Source organism: Giraffa tippelskirchi, chromosome 1 (genome assembly GCF_054371585.1).
Source record: "Giraffa tippelskirchi isolate mGirTip1 chromosome 1, T2T-mGirTip1v1.2.pri, whole genome shotgun sequence".
Classification (NCBI taxonomy): domain Eukaryota; kingdom Metazoa; phylum Chordata; class Mammalia; order Artiodactyla; family Giraffidae; genus Giraffa; species Giraffa tippelskirchi.
Window position 1 is genome coordinate 86,406,102 of NC_137275.1, and position 22,980 is coordinate 86,429,081.

General features: G+C 34.3%; 1 protein-coding gene across 6 annotated transcripts in view; it reads right to left on the reverse strand.

The window, feature by feature from the left end:
• Positions 1 to 22,980, reverse strand: part of PPP3CA (protein phosphatase 3 catalytic subunit alpha) — a 316,719-nt gene that overhangs the window by 173,305 nt on the left and 120,434 nt on the right. The gene's annotated exons all lie outside the window — the stretch shown is intronic.

The following is a 22,980-nucleotide window of genomic DNA, read 5'->3' on the forward strand; positions in this document are numbered from 1 at the left end:
AAGCTTAGGATATACAGTATTTATCTAACAATTTCAAAAAAAAGTGTAAAATCTGCTATTTCTGATGTCTACTTACTCATATATGCACCATACTGAACAGTATGACTGTGCAATAAAAGTTAATATCTTTTAGCTTATAATGTACAGTGTTTACTTAACGGTAACAATGACTGTCATATAATAATGATTTAAGTCCAGTATGAGTTGAAGATACTAAATGTTATAAGGTATCTTAAATCAAGAATAGATAAATTCCTAATGCTTTATCTCAGTTCAAAACCAATCTTTTTTATAATTTTATTCATTTATTTACTTTTGGCTGTGCTGGGCTGTCTCTAGTTACACTGTGTGAGAATCGCTTGTTGCAGAGCACCAGCTGTAAGAGAGCTTCACCCGGCTCCAGAGCACAGACTCAAAAGCTGTGGTGCTCTGGCTTAGTTGCTCTGCAGCATGTGGGATCTTCCAGGATCAGGGATCTAACCGGTATCTCCTGCATTGGCAGGCAGATTCTTTACCACCGAACCAGCCAGGAAACCCTAGCTGTCTTAATTTGACTATTCTTAATGTGATAATTTGGAACAAAGAACTATTTATTTATGATTTTCAACTTCAAAGAAGTATCAAACATTAAAACAATGCATAATGCCACTCAGAAAAGTGTATTGATGTAACTGTACTTTCCAGGTGGCGCTGGTGGTAAAGAACCCGTCTGCCAATGCAGGAGACAAAAGAAACTGTGGGTTCGATCCCTGGGTCAGGAAGATTCCCTGGAGGATGGCATGGCAACCCATACCAGTTCTCTTGCCTGGAGAATCCCATGGACAGAGGAGCCTGGCGGGCTACAATCCATGGGGTCGTAAAGAGTCGGACATGACTGAAGCGACTTAGCACACATGCTCACGCTTTAGAGAAGAGAGACTGATGTAACTAGGCAGCAAGATCACCTGAGAAAGCTCACTGAAATAACCAGGGATCAAATGCAAAGAGACAAACTGCTGTGAAAGTTTCATTTTGATAAACCCTGACTTCATAGAAATCCAATTCATTGGCACATGATTAAGTGCATACCTATAATTAGCCAGAGCAAATTTCCTCTTAGATGTTTCCTTCATGTTTGTTCACATTAATATAATTCCTTAGCTAAAATGCAAGAGAAGAATGTTAGTAGAAGTACACAATCTATACACTAATAGCAATAATCAAGTGTTTCCATCCCTCTGTTGTAATAGTATAACCATGTACCTTTTTACTCTCATGTCCTTTCATGAGCTTTTTTTCTTGAAAACACTCAAGAAAGTTTGCATTGAATAAACGTCATTTGGCCCCCAAAGAAAAACTTACATTTGTAATGTTTACAATAATAATATTTACAATTTACAAAATAAATAATAATGTACAAATATTACATTTACCACATGCAATATGTGCCTTTAAGCCAAAAAGAGAAAATTGTTTTGAAAATTTAAAAATAAATGTAAATTACTATGAAATTAAAGGAAAAAATTTTTCAGCTATTCAGAGATAATAAGCAAAATATGAGACTAAAATAGACTTCTCTTTCTAAGGAATACTTGTATGTAACTGAACAAAGGTATTACCAAAATACAAAATGCTTTATTTAATACACATTGTATTGATTTCTTCTGAATTCCTCATTTCTAATATTAGAAAAGGAATCAAAAGTTTTCTATAGATATTTTCTTCTATATTTAATTACCTATTAACTATTCAGTTACTTGTAAGCAAAATATAATTTCTTACTTTGTTACAACACAAGCATTTTCATCCCTTTGGTAAAATAAGATAAAAGTAAAAGGGAAAGAAAGTTCATTTATGTGTTTCAGAAACAAGGACTTGTTCACCGTCCTAACTGTAATGTTCCTTTTAGCTAAATAAAACTAACCTCAGTTGTTTTCATTTAAGCATCTTTACAATTCTTAATTTAATATTGCTAATGCAACTCACTCCAGAAAAAATGCTCATAGTGCTGATATACTGGATTCACTCTAAAGCACTGCTAATCTATTTATTTACAAAAATAACATGATCTGTTTAAGATACAAGTTTTCTAACCAAAGCTCAATAAGATCAGCACCTAAATAGTGAAGTATGATGTATTCAGTAGATGACAGTCTACAGCATCACCAAATTTAGAGACTCTTTTATTAAACAACTATCTGGCTTAATTAAAAGAGAAAATTCCCTATGTCTTGAACTTTTGTGCCAACAATGAATATATTGAATGACTATATTGAATCTAAGAATGGAGATGATCTTTGAGGTGAGTTTTAGGCTGACCTACATAGGAATGCAAAGGAAAGATATTCACCATCAATAAAATGCATAAACATTATATATGATTTCTCAATTGGGAACATTATTTAGCCATTGTACCATGTAAGGAAAATGACAGTAATAAAGTCCTCAAATACACTTCAATTTTATGAACTATTTTCCTCCCATCTGCAGAATAAATGGCACTGTCCAATATTAAGGAACAACTGGTGACAACAAATGAGAGAAATTATACTTTTTTGAATCCCAAATTGTCTTAACTGTTTCCAGTCACAATGCTGTATATTGTATTTCACCAGCTGATCGCCAGATTGGAGGCCCTGCATTCCAAAAACCAGTGAGTCCTTCAGAACTTTCTAGAATTATTCACTTGCTACAAAGAGTCTTGTTGATTATAATAGCCTACCTCATAGAATTAAATAAAATCGCCACATACATCTATGATAAACTACATCACAAAACATTTTGAAAGTGAAACTACTGAAAAACCACTTCCCTAAAGTGTTATCCAAATATAAACAAGATCTTTCAACAATCAGTGAAAAGAAAATGTTCCAAAATTATATGAGTAAAGGATGCCATTTGGAGTACAAATCAATTAAATAGTGCTAGCTCTGAGAAACGCTGCTAAAATTTGTTGAAGAAATGAGCTACACTAGTGGGTAAATTGAGGCCAGACATTCTACATGGATTTCATTTTCCCTGGAGCACTTTACTCTGGTGTCAGGAGTTTTGAATCCTTGGATTTGAGACCTGGTTTTACCATAACCACATAATATGAGTGTTTATTGTCCCCATTTGACAGATTAAGAAAAAGAGGTTAAATACATGGTCCAAGTTCATTCTAATATTAAGTGGCAGAGTTTGGATGCACACCCAGGTACATCTGGTAACGATTCTCTATACTAGATCACACTAAACTACCTAATTTATAAAATAAAATAGGTCTTCTAAGTAACTTTCAGAAACATACTCCATTTTTAGACTATCAAATCTAATTTTGTCTATATGCTGAGTGAGTGAAAGAGCAGGGTATAATGCTAACTGAGCCTCAAGGGTCTCTGGATTTGCAGACCGATTCAGGCAGGTCTCTGCCACTAAACAGCTAGAAAACTTCACTTTTCCATCGTTCAACTGCCTTGTTTGTTAAATGAGGGAACAATACCAGTAGGCTCCAGATCCCTTTACATTTTGAAGATACAAGCCACATAAGGGTTTCAAGTATTCACCTATAACGTAAAATCATAAATCCCAGGGGCATTCCCCAGGGTTACATTTTCAGAAGGAACACATTTAAAAACAGAAATCCGCGTAAGGCGATCTGCTGCATTCCACTGCAGTGTGTGTATTGCACAAAAGGGTACAGAGGAATCAGAACTGAGGACCAAAATCCTGTTCCAACTCAAAGAGGCAAAACCCTCTGCTTTTTCTAATCCTGGCAGTGGGTCAGACAGAGGCCATGAGTGATGCCAAAAGGGTCTACATCTCCAGAAAGGATTTGTTTGTTGAGGTGGGAGAAGAAAGGAAGGCACCAGTTCCACCACTTCTCATCTCTTTCTGGAGTCTGAAGACGAACTACGTGTCTTGAAGAAGAGCCCAGCAAGAAATAAACTCCTAATAAACACTAATGGAAGGAAAAGGGGAAAAAAGAGAAGGAGAAAGTGACAGGTGTTACAGAAAAGAGTAAAGAGGGGAAAAAAGGGAGGAGGAAAAGGAAAATTTATTAAATGGAGTTACGTATAATGTGTCCAAGTTTTCCTTCTCGGTGTTCATGGGAGAATGAAGCCTTCCACAAAAGAAAATGATCTTACCCTCAGCATATCCTGAGTTGAATCAAAGTTGTTTGATCTTTGCCATCAAATATTATTCAGATGATGGAGGTACTCTAAGGAAAATCCCTTAAAAACTGCATTATTTTTTTGAATCACGTTTTTTGGGGGGAGGTAAAATGTGGAAAACTGAAGCATATTCTCCCGCCTTCACTGCTGAATTGTTTTCCCCTTTACTTTTTAAAAAATATTTGCTACACCCAAGTTTTCCCATAGCCCTTCACTGTATGAGGTCAACTTTTGTTTTCACAAACACTAGGAAGATTAAATAATAATTACCCTAGTTTAAATTCCTTTCTAGAAATTCATTTAGAGAAAACAAAGGAAAAAATCACACATAACAATGGAAAATGCAGTTCTTCCATCATCCAGATAAGGACACAAATAAGAATATTTCAGCAGAGGGGATAAACTGCAAAACCAACTACTCCCGAGATGAAACAAAGAACTAATGAATTAAACAGATGTGGAAAAGTAACCGGTTTTGAGGGCTGAAATGAACAGAAATATACTTTTTAAAAAAGTCTCAGATGAGGCATAAGCAATCAACACCAAATGAAGAATGTTCTCTACCACTATTTATCTTCCACAGTTTTTACTGGATATCCAGACACTCATTCGTATCACAAATAAACATATGGTCCCTTTGAGAACCTCTGTTGATTTGAGTTTCTTCATTCATTTAAAAAGCTTTTGTTCATGTCTATTTTGTGTCAGACACTGAGCTAGGTGTTGCGAAATCAATTGTTAAATTCTTACTGTAGGTCATAAGAATGCTGGAAAGATGGAAAGGAGAGATTGGGGTTCTCAGATTCACTGCTAAAGTCTGGTATGCTACGTTTTATCATCTGCTCAAATTTTTCATATTTTGAAATATTTCATCACTGCATCTGGAAAGTATAATATTTAAACAATAATTTCAAAATCCATTAATAGTGTGGAGTCATGGAATATAAAGGAGAAAATAAATTGAGAAAAACGTCACAGTAAGAAATATTTCAAATGTATATGACAATGACAAGTATTCATGTACACAGTCCAGCTCTTTAATATTTAGAAAGGCACAGAAATGCCTAAAACCATAATAAGATACTTAAAGAAAATCTAAAGGTAAAATTAGTGGTTAAAAAAAAATACACAGGATATTGTTGACATTAATTCCTTTAAAAAAAACCTAATATTATTACCTCAATGATGATCATTAGTTATACCTGTGACATCACCAACTCATATGTTCTAATGAAATCAATATTTTATATCCATATTTTTCTACTTACAGAAGAAACTACCCAGCAATGAACAATATATGCATGAAATTTTAATAAAATATTTTCATTCCTTAAAAAGTAGTCTATAACAAAATGAACATTGTAGATAAGTAGAAATATAATTAAAAGTAAAGCTATAATATTTATTTTTAGCTTCTGAATAAACCTTAAGAATAAAATTTAAAACTAACAGAAGGTAAAAACAGACAAGAGAATTTATCTCTTCTTAAAAACATAACTGTAATAATAAAATCTCATCATTAAGTTAAACACATATTTCTCTTTCATCTAGTGAAATTTTAGTATGAGTCTATAAGGAAATGTCATTTATAAGTTACTTCAAATGAGAAAGTAAATCATGTTATTCTGAATCATCCATGGCAAAGAATAAAACTTTTATTTTTAGAAGGTCTATTTTCTTTAAAGAAATTAGTACTTAAAAGTACTCAACACCTAGAAGAAAAGAAATAACAATACACATTACAATCTTGGAAGAGGTCAGTTAACAAATTGTATTTCATATAACAATGCATAATGATTTTCTAAAAGTAATTTCTAAGCTGCAAAATGAAATGAGAAATTCAAACTCGAAATCAGAAGATTTACAAATTCCCTTCATTAGCGAGATACACAAATGCATATCTTTACAGTATTAAGGATGGAACTAACTTTACATAAAATGTGGCCAAATGATTGTTAATGAACATCCGTAATGATCATTTTCCATGCAGTTAAATACTTATAATCATGAGGTTTGATTAACATGCTCTGGTTTCTTGCATGCCATGTTATCATTATAATCAGAAAACTGAAAGAAATTTTCTCCCAATTAAATATAAAACAGATGAACACACTTAGGAAGAAAACATGTATTACTGCCACTTATACATTAAGATTACAAATACATATGCATATTGTCATCATAAAGGAAATCAGATCATTTAGTATCCTAATTTTTATAACAGCCTGATACACTTGAATAATACTGTGTATACCCAATGCTTTGTTTTTTGCAATTACTTGACAGGAAGTTTGGTTTTTATTTTCCTTTTTTTCTCTTTCTTTTGTTTGCTAAAATAATAGTCCAACGAGAGAGGGAAAATTAACCTATCTCTTTTTTCACCAGAAACATTTACACTTCTATTTTAATCCCGTTCTTTATAATCAGTCTAAAATATAATCTTTAAATAGACAATACTGACAGTAAATTTCATTTACCAGAATTACTGATTCTTTTTCAGCTGGGGATTAACAGCTTTGAATTAAAAGATCTAGCTTTTCTGACACTCAAGGAAAAATATACTTGTTTGCAATCAGCACTATGGAAGCAGTTTTTTTGCCTTACTGCACGCAAATGAAATTAAACACTGGTAATTTTCCCTCTTCAGTTTCCCAATTCACATGAGAATGGTGTCTGTTATCTAATGGCCCCTTACACATTATCTATCAATAACTCACATATACACTCATGCATTCAAAGGTTAAACTAGCCATTCATATTAAATAATGGCCTGTATGCTAGTCACTTCAATAAGCTTGATATACTGAGTGTTTTACCTTAAGGACTGCACTGCAAAATGTTAGCTAAACCCAACGGACATCTTTGTCTTAAATTCCTCCTGTAGTTTTACTCAGATTGTCTTGTTTAAATTACACCACGAGAAAGTCCAAGTATTCTATTCCAATCACTCCAAACAAGCCTTGTACCAGAAATTCCAGTGAAGGGGAAATTTTATTATCAAAAATGATGTCAAGTAGAATTCAACAATTCTAAGCTAAAATCATCCATATTACAAATTGATAAGAGAACACCTTCCAAATCCTCCTACAAAATGACTTTCTTGTATAGATTCACAGTTTCATATATATTTTACATTAGTTGCTAAGTGCACTAATTCCAACTGTACATTGTATAAAATGTGAAATGCTATGGATTATCCAAATGTCATTTTAAAAAATCACACTACAGTGCCTTTTATAAAGGACTGACATGGAATTATATGAAATACACAGCTTCCTCTACAGTTGCTATGTATAACAGAACTAAATGTTTGTTCATAGAAACAGGTTTAGTAAAACTTTTTACATCAATGTGAAAGATTTCTCATTTTATCAGATTTGATATATTCAGATCATACCACTTAAAAGTTCATCTCAAGGAAAAATCATATTTTGAGAATTGAAAGAGACTCTAGTCAGCATCCCTTCACAGGTGTGAAAACAAACAAACAAAAAAACCCACAACAATTTCAAGGTGAAATTCTAAGTTCTATGCTTTTTTTTTTTTTTTTGCTAAAAAGCATGAAATGTTTAAAAAGTTATTTAAAGCAGGCTACTTTTTGAAAAACCACATACAAAAATCAAATCCAACATCCTCAACAGGCACATAGAGATGTAAGGGAGAAGTTGCTATGTAACACAGGGAGCTCAGCCTGGTGCTCTGTGATGACCAAAAGGGGTGGGATGGGATGAGGGGTTGGAGGCTCCAGAGGGAGGTGATGTACATGTAGTTACAGCTGATTTGCATTGCTGTATGGCAGAAACCAACACAACATTGTAAAGCAATTTTCCCCCACTTGAAAATAAATTTAAAAAATAAAATGAGTTTATAGAAAGAAAAAATGTAAGACATACTGAGGATTCCCAAGTATCAACCTTTAGAGATGACTGCATTCCATAAGAATAGACACATTGTGGTGTATAGTAACATTTACAACTCCAAACATACTTACTGTATAAAAATAATATATAACATTATCAGCTAGTAACTTTCAAAAATGCTTTAAGGAACAAAACACACTTCTTTCTGAAAGCAAATGCATGTACTCAGTTCAGTTCAGTCGCTCAGTCATGTCCGACTTTTTGCGACCCCATGAATTGCAGCACGCCAGGCCTCCCTGTCCATCACCAACTCCTGCAGTTTACCCAAACCCATGTCCATCGAGTCAGTGATGCCATCCAACCATCTCATCCTCTGTCGTCCCCTTCTCCTCCTGCCCCCAATCCTTCCCAGTATTAGGGTCTTTTCCAATGAGTCAACTCTTCGCATGAGGTGGCCAAAGTATTGGAGTTTCAGCTTCAACATCAGTCCTTTCAATGAACACCCAGGACTGATCTCCTTTAGGATGGACTGGTCGGATCTCCTTGCAGTCCAAGGGACTCTAAAGAGTCTTCTCCAACACCACAGTTCAAAAGCATCAATTCTTCGACGCTCAGCTTTCTTCACCGCCCAACTCTCACATCCATACATGACCACTGGAAAAACCATAGCCTTGACTAGATGGACTTTTGTTGGCAAAGTAATGTCTCTGCTTTTAAATATGCTATCTAGGTTGGTCATAACCTTCCTTCCAAGGAGTAAGCGTCTTTTAATTTCATGGCTGCAATCACCATCAGCAGTGATTTTGGAGCCCAAAAAAATTAAGTCTGACACTGTTTCCACTGTTTCCCCATCTATTTCCCATGAAGTGATGGGACCAGATGCCATGATCTTAATTTTCTGAACATTGAGCTTTAAGCCAACTTTTTCACTCTCCTCTTTCACTTTCATCAAGAGGCTCTTTAGTTCTTCTTCGCTTTCTGCCATAAGGGTGGTGTCATCTGCATAACTGAGGTTATTGATATTTCTCCCGGCAATCTAGATTCCAGCTTGTGCTTCTTCCAGCCCAGCGTTTCTCATGATGTACTCTGCATATAAGTTAAATAAGCAGGGTGACAACATACAGCCTTGACGTGCTCCTTTTCCTATTTGGAACCAGTCTGTTGTTCCATGTCCACTTCTCTTGCTTCCTGACCTGCATACAGGTTTCTCAAGAGACAGGTCAGATGGTCTGGTATGTCCATCTCTTTCAGAATTTTCCACAGTTTATTAGTCACTACCCAATAGCCAAGATGACATAAAGTTCACACGGGCTCTCTCTTTTAGATTGTGTTAACTCTATCGAAACCCATTTAAAAATAGAAGATATCCCACCAGGTGGAGGTACCCTATGAATCCTTAATTCCTTCTTGTTTTCTTTAGAGATCTACCCTGCTGAATTTTTCTCATTCTCCCTCATAGACATAAAATAACCTATATTTAAATTAAGGAGCCCATATTATATGTAAATTCTGAAAATACTTTAAAAAGTTTGATAAATGTTTAGCCTATTTGGTAATCACTGCCCTGTTAATATATATGACATCAGAAGTCATTTGAAGTAACACTGGTCCTTAGAGCAAGCACACTGTTACATAACCATAGGATTTCTACTAGGTATTTTCATTGACAAAAATGAAAGGCACATCCAGTGTTACTGGGCTCACCAGTTAGGAACAATGCTGGTACTTCTACTATGCATTATCTGGCTACATTCTCATGACAGCTTTAATTCTCAGCGCAGATACCTGAAATGCATCTCTACATCTAACAGAGGTCTAGTTTTAGAGGAGCATTTTCTGGATAACACTGGGCAAAAAAGGAAACATCCTTGGAACACTTTCTGTAAAAACGAACATGAGTTAAGAGAATAACATTGCAAATTATTTAAATTTCTATATTTTAAAATATGCAAAATACTTAACATTTTTTACTGTGGTTTTCTCAGTTCAATATACTTTTCAGTCAGTGCTTTCATGCAATCATTTATGTGACTCCATGTCTGCTTGGTTCAATGATATATTAAGGATGAATTGTTAAGAATTAAAGAATCTTAACCTACTGAAATGTTCACTATTAAAACCTGTATTTATTTATTCTGATACTTCATATTTAAAGGTAAATCCATGTTTCTCACAGTCATCACTATCACCACCACCAGAACCAGTAAATCAAAAAAAAAACCTAGAACAAGCTATTAATAAGTCAAAAACCAATCCCAGGGCTTATTCAGAAGCTTCTGTTCACTTGTTTTCTTTCTGTTCTCTTTTCTCCTTCCTTCTTTCTTTTCCTTTTCTTTTACTGCAGGAGAAAAAGCCATTTAATTTTTAAAAATATATATGAGAATTTGAGGAAACTCCAGGTGATAGAGGAGAGCGAAGGAGCCTGGCATGCTATAGACCATGGGGTCACAAAGAGTTAGACACAACTTAGCAACTGAACAACAACAACAATGAGGAAAACATTAAAATGTAAATGGGCAGAACTCATTTCTACACTAAATCAGATATCCCAGCTTCTAAAACTTTCCACCCCAATCACACATTAAAAGTACACTCAATAACAATGGTACACCATAACTGCTCTCTTTACTCATTGTTTTTCCAGTCCTTAAAAATAATATCACACAAAAGATTAACTTCATTTTTCCTTCATTTTTGTGTGTTTGAATAAGTGTGTGCTAGGGAAAGGGTACACCTTATACTCTTTACATTGCCTGGCATCACATATGGAAATCTGATTATTTTTCCCAATTGTTATTTTATCCCAAGGTCACAACTATCTATTGGCAGATATCCAGAAACGGATGATTCATTGCACTAATGAAAATGTAGTTCATAAAAATACCATTTATGTCAAAGATAGGCCAACTATTGGAGGACAGAATGTGGATCTACTCAATCAAACAATAAAAATGTGAATGAACATTATTAAAAAGGGATATGCTTAAGGCTATTTAAACATAGTCATTCTCACTCCAATATCTCCGGTGAAAGATATGTCCTACACTGAAACACAGATATTAAGCTGGATTAGTTGCAGACACAGAGTTAAAATTTAATTATCCATGCCAATCATGCAGGTTGTTGGTGCACATAATCCAAAAAGTATTTGTATGTGAAAGACAGACATTTGGGTATCTCTGACAGTCTATTAATACACATTATTTTCAATGAAATAATGAAGTCATTATGAAAGGTCTGTTTGCCTAGACACCCAAATCTGTTAAACTGTTCACATTCCCGCTATGCAAGGGATGAACTAAGTAGCTCCTAGACTAATGGAAAGATTGGCTTAAATTTGACCTTAGCTTTCTCTTTATAATTAGCTGATTGATTCCCTAGGGGAAAGAGGTAATTAACTTACTGGTTCAGAACTTCCTTAGGAAAGAAATGTAACCATCTCACTTAAAAGAGTTTTCTTTTTTTCTACAGATCTAATGCAATCTCAGATTCAGATAGAAATGATAATTTATAAAATTCTTTCAAATATATTAGGTCCATGGCTCCACACATGCTGGGAAAGATTGAGGGCAGGAGGAGAAGGGGACAACAGAGGATGAGATGGTTGGATGGCATCACCGACATAATGGACTTGAGTTTGGGTGGGCTCCAGGAGTTGGTGTTGGACAGGGAGGCCTGGCGTGCGGCCGTTCATGGGGTCGCAAAGAGTTGGACACGACTAAGCGACTGAACAGAACTGAACTGATGGCTCCACACAATAGACTATGACTTGGTTTAGGCCAGAGAGACAGCCTTAAGGCACAGACTGGATAGATGATATTGGCAAAGTCAGAAAGCCACTTACTAGATAAAACAAAAATAAAATTCAAGTTTCAGACTCTCAATTAAGCTCTCTTCCCTGATACTACAATGCCATGTCTATAAGGACGTTACAAGAATATTTACAGTGCGGTGATGTTTCCAATTGAGAGAATATATTAGCAAAGTGAATGTGGGCACAGATATAAAAGCATTCATTCCAGAAAATTCCATTAAAAATGAAACCTTTATTTTTGTCTTCAGATTCCTTCCACAAACCAAAACTCTTCAATGCTTTTAAATAACACATAAATGGTGGTGGTTTAGCTGCTAAGTTGTGTCCGACTCTTGCAATCTCATGGACTGTAGCATGCCAGACTTCTCTGTCCATGAGATTTTCAGGCAAGAATACTGGAGTGGGTTGCCATTGCCTTCTCCAGGGGATCTTCCAGACCCAGGGATCGAACCCGGGTCTCTTGCACTGCAGGTAGAATCTTTATCAACTGAGCTACCAGGGAATGTTATATTTATGTATATACATCATAATAAACATTCCCTGGGTCTGGAAGATCCCCTGGAGAAGAAAATGGCAATAATAATATCCAAAATCAAGCTAAAATTATGAACACACCAAAAATTAAAATCATTTCAAATAATATAAATGATATTAATATAAATGAAGCATAATAGTAATGGACTCTATGTTGGATAACCACATTAGCTCATTATTGAAATCAGGACACTTCTGGGAATGAAAGGGGGGGTTATTAATAATGACACTGAAAAAGAGGCATAAATTGGGATTTCCTGAGAAATAAACAGGACATATGATCACTCTAATTTTATGTCTTCACCATCTGGATTTTTTCAAGGATTCCCAAGCATTTTGAGTTTGTTTTTTTTTTTTAGGTCAGAATTTTTTTTTTTTCCTTCATTCCATCCTACCCCTACTTCTCTTTTACAATCCAGGAAAATATTAGTCAAGCCACTTAACTCCTTCTTCTCTGCACGTCCTATTCTGTCCATTAACTAGGGCAAGAAAAGTGTAGTAGTCTGAAAATCTCCTTTAAAAGCTATTAACTTCTACAGTCTCAGTTTTATGGCCTCTGTGTTTCCATTTCAAAATGTCATGGCCAGAGCCCTGAAGAGAAAGCTGCGATCTGGTTTCTGCCTGAACTGATACACTGCTCTGTGTCTGGCATCACCTGAAACTGGACTCTGAAAACCTACCATAGCTTATTTGAGGTATGTATATTTGAAATGTAAAGTCTTCCTAAATTCAACATTCAGAATAAAGGAAGAAATTTGGAAGGGAAGGGTAGAAGAACTAGTTATTATAAATAAGAGGTTTCACCATACAATGTATAGTTAGGGTTTCTGAAGATGTTTTCATTAACTCTTCAAGCTTAGACCTTTCAAATGGTTTCCCATCTTCTTTGGAGTAAGGCCAAAGTCCTCACAAAGTGTTATATGATTTTCCCATTCCCTGCACACAATACCTCTTTGGACCTCCTCCTCTGCTACTCTCCCATTTCATTCACTCAGTACCAGTCAACTCCATTCACTGAGTACCAGGCAACCCAAGTCTCCAAGCCTCCCAGACCTCCAGCCATGCTACTGCCTCGGGGACTGAGAATATGCTCTAGTTGGAACACATTCCCCCTGTAAGCACTTAGTCACTCCCGGATCTCCTTTCGTCTTCCTTAAAAGGTCATTTCTGTGAGACCTTTTCTGACCACCCTACTTTAAATTGAATACCCCCAGCACTCCCCATCTGCCTGTCTAACTTTATCTTTTCTCTATAAAGTCACTATTTGATATATCATGTATCTTACTTTTCTGTTATGTTCCCACCAGAATGCAAGCTCCATAAAGACAAAGATGATATTGTTGAATATGCTCACTACTGTAACTCCAGTGCCTAGAAAAGGGACTGTTGCTTTTAAAAAGGTTCAATAAAAATTTGTTGAATAAATAAATTCTTAATAGTAGCTCTTACTTGTGAGCTTAAACGGACTAAGCTCACAAAAATGCCAGGCAATCTGGCAAACTGGTTGCAAATCCTTCTACAAGCATCGGTTGCCTAAAGACAATTTTAAATTTACAAGTAAAATGTTGGCAATTTTGCAAATGTCCTTTTAGATGTCTCTGAAATACAAAATTCTTTGGATTTCAAAGAATTTATTTGTTCCAGACTGCTTTTTTTATCAGTAAAAGGCATAGCAAATAAGACTTTTATTATGTGTTTAAGTATATTTTTAAAACAATATTAAACATATGCATTTTATACCAGTTAAGAGGTATTTAAAATAGAAAAAATAATGATTCCTTTATGAATTTTATATAAAAAATGCTCACAGGAAATTATACATAAAATACTAATAGGAAAACAAAGACTTTTGGTCTCTAAAACATCTGAGATAGATGTAGACTTAACAGTGAGTACTTTGTGTCAAATTACATAAAAATGCAAATTGCAACATCAGAAACACTGACAATCAAGTTTTCAGTTTTCTCCATCAAGACGCACATTGTATATGAGTGTGGGGAATAAGAAGAAATGGTGATGTACAAGTACAAACTATGTATCTGCCTTGAATAAAAAATATTTGAGGATATAAAGTGTGCTGTACACCATACTGTCATGATATTGATGTTGAAACACCTGAAACTGAAATTCTAACATTAAAATAATATTATTTTTTCTACATGGAAAAAAAAACATATAGATATAGAAACTAAGCTCTGAAGGTTTTTAATATAAGTGATGAACAGATTTTTGTGAACTTTCTGAGAATCCAGGCTTCTTGGAGTGACACATGAACACGTGGTCTCCTTCCTTTCTCCATTCTAATTGTTACTACATCCAGCACCTAAGCAACATTTCCCCAAAGAAGTGACAAAATTAAGAACTTAAGAACTCCTGATATCCTGATATGATAGGTGGTCGGCATTTTAACTGCAAAGGTTTCCTTGGGATAAATAGTGTATATTTGTAGCAGAATGACCAAAGTCAGAGACTGCAGACTACTAATATTGGGAAAAGTTTTGCTAAATGAATATCTGTAAAGATCCTTTCAACAGCTGTCAAAATCAAAATGACTCCAACTCAGTAAACCTGCCAGGTTAGAATATCACTAAATTAAAGTTCCAAATGCACAGTCATGTTTCTTGCACTAGAGTTATTAGGAAATAGTAATTATAACCTAGATCTTTTTTTGTATTGAAATAAACACATATATTAAGAAGAAGAAAAAATGTTAGCAAGATTTTTTTTTTTCACACAAATTTTAAGACTCATATTCTACATTATAATTGTTAGAAATACTTTACAGATCATTTAATACTTAGCTTAGGACCTAGCAGATAGAAAGCTACTCAAAAGTACGTAACGAATTACCTAAGTGAATGAATGAATGAATAAATAAATAAATATTTACTTCTAACTTTTCTTCATGTTTTAATCTCAGTAGTGGTCCTTCAAAGATAATGAACAAAATTCCGATCACCATCTAACAGGCCTTTTCAAAAGGATTCTCTATTCAGTGATTGAGTAAATCAGGTGAAGTAGTATGGCAGATAAAACTTAATATGCTAAACAATTTTAAATAAATGGAAGCTCTTTTTCCTGACTAAAAAACAAATATCTCATTCCAACAAACAAAAGCCCAGGACCAGACAGCTTTACTGATAAATTTTACAAAATACTGAAAGAATATTTCATATCTATTCTTCTCAATACTCTTGCAAAACATTGAAGAAGAGAGAGATCTTTAAAACATATTTTATTAAGTCATGATTATCCTTATACCAAAACCAGACAAAGACACCACAAAAAAAGAGAAAATGACAGGTCAATGTCTTTGCTGAATATAATTCAATGCAAAATCCTCAGCAAAATATTAGCACACCAAATTCAACAATACACTAAAAAGATCATATACAACAATCAAGTGAGATTTAGTCTAGGGATGTAAGAATGGTTCAACATTCAATAATCAATTAATGTAATCCATTCATTAAGACAAGAATACCCACTCTCATCACTTTTATGCAATATAAGACTGAAAGTCCTAACCACAGCAATTAAGCAAGAAAAAGAAATAAAAGACATCTAAATTAGAAAGGAAGAATTAAAACTATTTTATATATTACACATATCTAGTTATTATTTTCAGATGGCATGATATTATATACTAAAAAAAAAAAAAACCTAAAAAAGTGAAAGTATTAGTCACTCCGTCGTGTCCCAGTCTTTGCAACCCCATGGACCATAGCCTGCCAGGCTTCTCTGTCCCCGGAATTCTCCAGGCAAGAATACTAGAGTGGGTAGCCATTCCCTTCTCCAGGGGATCTTCCCTAACCAGGGATTGAACCTGGGTCTCCTGTACTGCAGGTAGATTCTATACCATCTGAGCCCCAAAAAGACTCCACAAAAAAATTCTTAGAACTAATAAATGAATTCAGTAAAGTCGTAGATTATAAAATCAATATATAGAAATCTGTTGTGTTTCTATACACTAATAAAAATTTTTCTGAAAAGAAAATTAAGAAAACAATCCTATTTAGAATTTAATCAAAAACAATGAAATACTAGGAATAAATTTAACCAAGGAGGTGAAATAGCTCTACATTGAAAACTATAAAACACTGATGAAGGAAACTGAAGAAAATGGAAAATGGGAAGATACTCTATGCTCATGGATTGGGAGAATAAATATTGCTAAAATGTCCTCCTTAAATGAAGAAATCTACAGATTCAATGCAATTCCTTTCAAAATGCCAAAGATGCATTTCGCAGAACTAGAACAAATTTAAAATTTGTATAGAACACCCCCACACACATACACACAAAGAATATCTAAAACAATCTTAATACGGAAGAACAGAGCTTGAAGGTATCATGATCCCTAATTTAAAACTATATTACAAAGCAACGGTAATCAAAACAGTATGGGACTGGCACAAAGACAGATACATGAAACACATTAGTGGAACAGAATTGAGAACCCAGAAATAAATCCACACATATAAGGACAATTAACCTATAACAAAGGAGCAAAGAACATACAATGTAGAAAGCAGAGACTCTTTAATAAACAGCACCAGGAAAACAAAACAGCTACATGCAAAAGAATGAGACTAGACCACTATCTTATACCATACACAATAATTAACTCAAAATGGATTATAGACTTGAATGTAAGATCTGAAATCATAAAACCCCTAGAAGAAAACATCAGTGGTAACCTCACTGACATTGGTGCTAGCAATGTTTTTGTGGAAAGAAAAGCAAAAATAAACAAGTGAGACTACAACAAACTAAAAAGCTTCTGCACAGCAAAGGAAACCACCATCAAAATGAAAGGGCAACCAACTGAACACAAGATATTTGCAAAACACATAACCTATAAGGGGTTAATATCCAAAATATTAAAGAACTCATATAACTCAACAACAATACAAACCAACCTGATTTAAAAATGGACAGATGATCCAAATAGATTTTTTTTTTCCCCAAAGACATACAGATGGTCAACAGACATATTAGAAGGTGTTCGATATAATTAATTTTCAAGGAAATACAATTTAAAACCACAGTGAGATACTGTCTCACACCTGTTGGAATGACTATTATCAAAAAGACAAGACATAAATATTGGAGAGGATGTGTAGAAAGGGAACTGTTGGCAGGACTGTACATTGGTGTACACACTATGGAAAACAATATGGAGATCACTGAAAAAACTAAGAATAGAATTCCATATGCCCCAGCTCTTCCACTTCTGGGTATTCATCCAAAGAACAAATATATATACATAATTCAAAAAGATATATGCACCCCTATATTCACTAAAGCACTATTTACAATAGCTAAGATATGGAAACAACCTAAGTGACCATAGTTAGATGAATGGATAAATAAGATGTGGTACATACACACAATGGAATATTATTCAGCCATAAAAAAAGAATGAAATCCTGCCATTTGCGGCAACATGAAGGGATCTTGATGGTATTATGCTAAGTGAAGTAAGTCAGATAGAAAAACATAAAAACCACATGATTTCATTGAAATGTGAAATCTAAAAAGAAAAAAAAAGAACAAATGTAATAAAAACAAGCTCACAGATACAGCAAACAAATTAGTTGCTACCAGAGGAGAAGGGAGAAGGTTGTTAACTGTATGGTGATGGAGGGCAACTAGACTGTGAAAGACTATTCTGTAGTATCTACAGATGTTGAACTATAAGGTTATAAACCTGAAACGTATATAAAGAAAACAAGGAACAAATATCTAAAATACTTGTGTTTCAAGGGAGCCAGAACATACAGTTTCTTTTTCATAATGTAAACTCTCTAGTCACCTATATAGGAAAATATCTTTGAAATCACCATGAGATCACTCTTCCCAGAGAGTACCTCCAGAGATCCTGCTACAGAATGATAAAATCTCAAAATGAGTGAAAATTGTTGAAACACTAATATTTGGAAAGTCTTACAGGAATTAAATCAGAATTCAACATTATGAATGGATAACATCCACAATGTCAGCAGAAATCTTTACAAAGTAAAGGAATTTAATTTAAATAAAAAGCGTTTCAGTCTTAGATACAGGAACTTAAAAATGTAACACTTAACATTAAAGACTCTTGATTAAAGACACTACACAACAAGTTTTAAATTGTATCTCTTCAAATTGTTTGAATTTAGGACTCCTTCTTGGTTCATGAGATATCAAAACAAAATTTCTTCATGCATATCTAAAAACAAGAATCCTTCAGGCCAAAGGGCTCTCTTTCAAAAGATACTTTGTGAATTAGAAGTGCTTACTGAAATTCACAAAGGGCCAACTATTAAAGATTTAAACTTTAGAATCAGGACAGGGCCAAGCAACCCTAACAGAAGTGAAATCTATCCATAGTATAATAGTCTCTTTTATTAATTGCCAGGAAACAATAGGCAATGGCAAATAAACTACTATGAAAGAGATCCATTTAATCAGAAAAGACCTGGAAATAGATATAAACACTACAAAGATAATTTTGCCCAAAAGTGCAGTTGGTGCTATCCCATAAGATACTGGTTTTGATTTTCCAATTAAGGTGTGAGTGACTCTCTAGGAAACTTTTTTTGATGGGACATCTAGCATGTTAACTCCTACTACTCCACTTAATAGCACTGAAATAATAAGCCATTTTTACAATAATACTTTACTGGCTTGCAAATGGTTGAAGTATAAAACAGATTATATACTGAATCCAGTAAATAATTCTCTCTCTCCAAATAAGCGCTGCAGAATGGTATAAAACAGAATTCTTTTTTTAGGGACCAAACAAAAAATAATTCAAGAAAAACCTAAGAAATTAACAGAAAAGCAACACCTTAAAATACCAAAAGGGTAATATAATTTTCACAATTAAAATTTATACTCATTATTATACATACATTATTTAAACATAAACAAAAAGAATACATATGAGAGACAATGCCTTACAGCTTTGAATAGAATGGCCAATATCCAGTCCCAAAGAAAAGAGAGCTTGAATTTCTACACTAGTTCTAGGAAGCCAACCATCTTTTTAAGGGTTTTGAGCTGAAGACTTCTCAGTGCTAAGAAACTGACTGTTCTTCAGGATTATTATCATATATAGCGATAAGCATTCTAGCAAAACGGTGTGATTTTGTGATAGCCTCTTCTAACTGGCACTTTTCAAGGACTTTATTTCCTATTTTGATCTATTCATTCACTGCAAAAGTAAATCTTGACTTGAATAAACAACTAGGGAATTTGGTCGTCCTGTGCAATCAGGTGAAGAAAGTGAATCTAAAGGCAGCATTAATATAAATTGAGCCCTTAGGAGTTAGTCACAAGCTACTTAGTCTCTACCTTATCCCTGGGCCAAATGCTGAGTTAATTGCTCCCTTCAGTATTATATATTATTCCCAGTACTGTCCACAAAACAGGGGTAAAAAGGGCAGCAGGAAAAGGGAGAGGAAGAAAAGGAGAGAATTAAAAGGTAAGTAAACAGTGCTTTTGGAGTGACAGTAGTTGTTTTTTTCAGGCAAATAGGACAAGAAAGGAAATTAAGAAGAAAATAAATAGAGAGCTGGGAAAGGATGGAAGGAAAAGTCCAAGGACTGGGAAAAAGAAAGATGTTCAAAAGTAGAGAGGGCTTATATTTGAAACCATTTATCGCTAGTCATATATATATACATGTGTATACATATATATACACACATATATATGTATACACACATATAAATATATATTTTATCTCCATTAAATCTTTTCTCAGTCACAAGAAATAATCCAGCTCCCATAAAAATCATACTGATTTGAGTTTTTCATACTTTTATAAAAAGTATAAAGGTACTTTATTCAAAGTACCTTGACAGGTCTTAAACTTTAAATTTTAACAATCTTTAGAAACTTCTTTTAAAGAAAAAAGAAAGAAAGAAACTTCTTATCATAAGTCAAAGAACAAATTTACTCTATCAGTCAGATTTTTCTTCTCTGGAAATGGATCTTGAATTCTATTTAACCCCCACTTTCAGGTCCTACTTTGAGGACCTCTACCTGAATTATAGTTTTCACTGACTTTAAAATATATCATTATTTTATGTATCTCCAAAAAATAAAAAAATACTGCCATTTAATTTAAAACTTCCATCAACTGTAAGATGCATCTCAATTACAGAATGTGGAGGGAGAAAGTGTTCATTTTATGATGGGTAAAATCTCTCAGCTGGCTGTCTGCCTCCAATCTCATGTCCCAACTTCCTGTCCATCCCTCACTCTGCCATATGAATTATCTTTACATACTAGCACTGTCCAGATAAAAAGTCACTGTGTCTCCCTTCTGCCTGCTTAAGTGAAATCTAAATTAGTATTAATAGCATGCAAATTTTTTCACAAATTGAACCCAATCAGCTCTTTAGTCTTCCTGTCTCTCTCACAATATAACTCCATCCTGAAGTCACAATGAGGATCTCTACTTTCTGTAGACAGCAGGTTCTTTTCAAGACTTTCTATGTATGATATGAATGCTCCCTTTCCACAAACTGACTCTCCTCTCCACCATCCTCATCTAGGAAAATTCTACTCACACTTCTTAACCTGTCATTTACGAAGCATTTTCAAAACACAAAGTCATCCCAAAGTGCACACTACTATGGGTAATTTTATAAGAATCAATTTCCAGATCTGCAATTCTCAAATCTCCTCTTTCTTAAAACCATCTTCTTGAAAACACTCTGGCTCTTCTTTTCCACCAGCTCCCCACCTGCCACCCTTTTCTTTCACAATTATTCTTCTCCACTTCACAAATCTCACAATAATACATTGCTCAGGGCTTAAAAACATCCAGATCACCAAGCAACTGGAAACAACTCAGAGACCTAGTCTGGAGAAAGAGTCCTGGAAGAATCAAGTAAGAAATGAGAAAAACAGACTCTTAGTTCACTGGCCACCAACTCACAGTCAGTCCCCATGCCTTTATCTACTGCAGGGTAGAACTGTTTGCCTATCAGTTCACCTAACTTAGAATTAGCAAGCAGAAATGAGATGCTTTCAGAAGGACATACAGTTTACTTACATTGAAAAGGAAGTCGTCCTTTTTCTTACCAAAAATTAAGTCTGATGTGGCTTATTGGGTTGACAAATGAAGACTAGCTTTATTTATTAGATAATATGGTGAGCATTTTCCAATTTGAACTAAATCCAGTGTTAGAGGCTTTGACCAAAAATATATATACAGATATTTAAAGCACATATAAATAACACACCATAAGCAATAAATGATATCCTTTACCCATGGATTATAATATTTACCAAATCTTGCTTTAAATATCAATACTATCATTACTATCTATTTCACTCCATTGGGCCATGACTTACTTAAAAAACTTAAGCTGTGTGTTAGCTATCTCTTATTCTCTTAAATATCTCATTTATTCTAGGTGTTCAATCAATTTTTGATGGATTATTAGATCAAGCAGAGGTACAATTAAATCTCCTTGTTAAAAATTCCTCCTAAAACACAATAGTAATCACATTGTTGAATAAATAAAAGACCTCCTAACCAGAACTACTCATTTCCTCCTAGATTACCATTTCATATTACTTATAACTCACTCTGCCTACTATGCTAAAAAAAATTACTTCATAAGTCAGAGAAGGAGAAATATCATATGACATCCCTTATACGTGGAATATAAAAAGAAATGATACAAGTGAACTTACGAAACAGAAAGAGACTCACAGACTTAGGAGAATGAAATTATGGTGGTCAGGGGGAAGGGATGGTTAGGGAGTTTAAGAAGGTCATGTACACACTGCTATATTTAAAATGGATAACCAAAAAGGACCTATTGTACAGTACATGGAACTCTGCTAAACATTATGTGCCAGCCCGGATGGGAGGGGGTTTTGGGGAGAATGGATACATGTATATATATGGCTGAGTTCCTTCACTGTTCACCTGAAACTATCACAAGATTGTTAATCAGCTATACCCCAACAGAAAGTAAAAAGTTCAAAAGGAAAAAATAAAATCTTTATATTTTGTTCATCATGAAAAAGATTACTTTAGCATATTTCATATTTTCTATAAGATCAAAAGCTTCCCAAGGTTAAGATCCATATCAGACTGACCTCTGTCATCACCTCAGCATCTAAGGTAAACTTTCTTCAACACTTTTGAGTGAATTACTAATTTAAAATAAACATACTGGCCTTTGCTCTTTGGAATTCTGATACCTAACTTAATCTTACTGCCATGTGCTTTGGCCCAGGGTAGAGAGGGTAATTCCTAAAAAGAAAAAAGTGCTGTCAGTATATGAATATGATGCCACTGACTCACCATGAGCAGAGCAGGCATGCTGAGTTATTTTTTCCAGTAGTAATGATGAATTGTGCTGACTGAGCCATTTGGTTCCTCTTGGGACCAATGGCACACATTTTTTTATATATATAGCCCGCCAGGATTTAAGCTATAATTTTTGCCACTGAGTGGGGAGGGGGCATTTTTTTTTCCTTAAAAAAAAATGCAGCTATTTCACTCAAAGTGACAATACTGAAAGCAAAATGAAATAGCCAAGAGCATATGCAGTAGCCATAAATATTTAATCTCTTGTTAGGAGAATTTCGACCTTCTGATCATCTCCAATTCCTTCATACATGAGTC